At 36.6% G+C, this 3,428-nt stretch overlaps 1 pseudogene; it reads right to left on the reverse strand.

Moving 5' to 3' along the window:
• Nucleotides 1-208: 208 nt before the first annotated feature.
• LOC122422160 lies at nucleotides 209-2,196 on the reverse strand (annotated as a pseudogene).
• Nucleotides 2,197-3,428: the final 1,232 nt, after the last annotated feature.

A 3,428-nucleotide genomic window follows, 5' to 3' on the forward strand; every position in this document is an offset into this window, starting at 1 on the left:
TGCAAAGAGAGTAGAACTGAGATGTTTCCACCAAAAAGAAAAAGAAAAGAAATACATGAGAATATTTGAGGTGATGGATTTTTTTTTTTTTTTAAGAACCAAAAGAAATTTATTTACAAAATTTCTTACTTGACTGGTGGTGACAACCAACAAACCATCAACTAAGACCCCACTAATAGTCTTCAAGTCAGTTCGCACAAGAGAACAACCACTGCAGTTTCTGATAATTAGGCCAGAAAGATGTCCTTCTGCATATCCTTCCACTGAAAAAGGAGATATTAATACATTTGACCATAGGGACCTGTGCAAGTAGCAACATGGTACTTGCAGACTCACTTGAATCATACCTTCTAGAGTGCTGTTCCCTGACTACCTCACATAGTTGTTTCACTACTTTTGTTGATTTCTTCGTAGGCTTCTTTCTCTTTTTCTCCTTCTCTGTTGGCTCCTTTTTCTTCTTCTCTGCTGTTGGCTCCTTTGTCTTCTCCATTGCTGGCTTCTTTCTCTTCTTTGTCCTTAATACCAGTATAAACTGCTTTGTTATAACCTTCTCGATTCTGAGCAATTTCAATGGCAAAAAAATTGTATCCTGGGTGCAAAGATGGTGTTTTCTTCAGTGTAGCCCTGTGAACAGTTCAGTCGCAGCAAAGTACCATAGTTGAAGTCTCCCACAATCCCATCGAACTTCGAGCAGAATGGCCTCCACTTCTCTTTAGCTGATTCTGATTTGAGCTCTTCTGGATCCAGTATATCTATCCTGAGATTCTTAAAATTTTCCCGAAACTCAGAAAAGATTTGGTCATCCACTTTGGTGAGTTTCAGGAACTGTGGGTCAACTGATGAAATCAGTTTGTAGTAGATTTCAGCATGCTGCGTTGCTCTCATGGCCCAAGCCATCTCGATATCAGGATCGTTGCCATGAGACTTGGCTGGGAGAGAAAGAGCATGCGCCACTGACACAACTTCCCCGGAAACCAACTCCTTAGTTCCACCGGTCGATTCCGTGTTGCAGCCCACAAAGCATGGTCCCACTTCTCCGAAAATGCGATGGGTGTGTTAATTAACTAGTTGAGGGACTCCTTTCACTGTGTATGCACATGTACCATGATGTACACTTTAAATATTTTATTATTTTATATGTCAATTATACCTCAATAAAGCTGAAATTAACAAAAAGCAAAAACAAAGATATTCCTGGCTTCTCATGGAAAACTGGAAGATGTGGAATGTGGAGACGGGGCTGTATTCCTACAGAGTTGGGGCTGAACATCAGCCATCCTGTTTAGAAAGAACCAGCACTTCACCATTCACAGACACCTTGTCTGCACATATCATTCAGTTATATTGCCTGTATAGCCCTCATGGAAACTTTCTTTGAGATGCTTCTTCAAACAAAGAGAACTGGCTCTTGTTATTAGGGGAGGGAAAAGTCATTTTTATCTTCTGTTAAGTGCCCACAAAGCAAAAATCAAGGTACAGATTAGTAGCTCCCACTTCCTCCCTCCAAAAAAAAAAAAAAACAAAAAACCAAAATCAAAAAACCAAATGTGAACAAAAACTGACTTTAAAAATGCTTTGCTATTATTGTGGACATAAGAGATGTGAATGTATAAAAAGCAACAAAAGTATGGTCTGATAATCCAAGTATGTTGAAAAGTTGCACCTTCTGGTCTAAGAAACCTGTTACAAGAGACTAAAGTTAAGATATTGAAAAATACATCAATCTGTTTCTTGCTGAAAAATCAAAGAACAGCAAATAAAAATCCTACAAATGTTAATTTTAATAATAGGGAAACATATAGGAAGAAGTTATTTTAACTTTTCACTTAATAAAAATGCTGAAGGAAAATCTGTGATGGTTTACTCCTTATTCCTCTTAAGTGGAATCTCAGCACATTTTTCGCATTCGTGTGTTTAGTCTGTCATTTCAATTTTCCGTAAATTTATCAATAGGTAAAGAAATAAAAAACACACATTGAAACCGGCCCTTTGTACTGTTTATTCCAAAAAGTTATTTAACTTTTGGGCCAGGCATATTATTTGGTTCTAGAAATTTAGAGATGAATAAAACAAACTGCCTTGAGTTACTTATATGGGTTAGTGAGTAACCCCCATGAAAAAAATCTTAAAAATTATAATACTATGGGATATTCAATTCTATATGTTCTGTAAACTGGGTACTTGTAACCTACCCATCAACTATGCCCAGAAGTCAAGAACAAATAATTTAAAATAACTTGATTCTATAAAAGTAATCTTCTAGCAATGGTAAACTCCAGGGTAGAAAATGGCTCTTCAGTGTGAAGAATCATGAGTAAATTGGCCCAGAAGCAATCACAAATTATAGAGGATTCAACATGAAATTTAAACTTCTGAGTCCCAGGAGTCTGGAGTTACAGGATGTCTGTGGGGAGGAGAGCGGGGAGTCAGGGTGCCATAGGAAGAATTTCTATGTGAGCCTTTCTGATAAATTGCCTTAAAGTAATTTTAGAAGATAAGAGTTATCTGACTCATTTCATTCATTCATATTCCCCAATTGCCTAGACTAGAGCTAGTACCACTATAGATGCTCAATAGCTATTGAATGAACACGTGATTAAAAAACAACAGAGAAAATAAAAAGAGAGTGGACCTTGCTGAGTTGAATTAATAATCTGGAAGATCAATTTGATGTACAACCTCATAATCTGGAGCAAAAATACCAAAAAATGGGAATCATGATTTAAAAGATAAGAGGGTCGCAAAGAGTTGGACATGACTGAGCAACTAACACACACACACAAGATAGCTAGATCCAGTTATTTAGTATGCAAATAGTAACACATTTAAAAGGAGAAAAAGGAGATGGAGGAGAAGCAATAGCTCAAAAAACAAAAACAAAGCAAAAAAAAAGAAAAGGAAAAGAAAAAATTCTGAATTGAAGACGTTTTGTATTTTTAGATCAAATGAGCCTAACAAGCAGACCAAACATCATTTGAGAGAATCTGATAGACTAAACAACGAAAGAATAAGTAAACATATGTAGGAAAGGAAAAGGATTTCATTGACTCTCTTTGGGTTTTTGGCTGGGTCTGAAAATTAAATTGGCAAAGACAGATAAACAGGAGAAACACATATACATTTATTTAATGTAAGTTTCATGTGAGATATGATCCTTTAGAAGGAAATGAAGACCTAAAGAAGCAGAACTGTATATTTTTGTCCTAGGTTTGATGAAACATGGGAGATCATGAAGGACTATGAGAGATTAGGGAATGTGAAGAAAATGAAGTAAAATTAGGCTTGTTTATGTGGGCTCTTCTTGGTGTTCATTTATCTTTGAAGAAAAGGATGTTCCTTTCCTCTGAGTGTAGGGAGGGCATCACTCACATGAAGGTTTATGACTTTCATGTTTCAGAGGAGAAGGGGTAGGTGGATTGCAGGAGAGT

This window comes from Cervus canadensis, chromosome 19 (assembly GCF_019320065.1).
Source record: "Cervus canadensis isolate Bull #8, Minnesota chromosome 19, ASM1932006v1, whole genome shotgun sequence".
Lineage (NCBI taxonomy): Eukaryota > Metazoa > Chordata > Mammalia > Artiodactyla > Cervidae > Cervus > Cervus canadensis.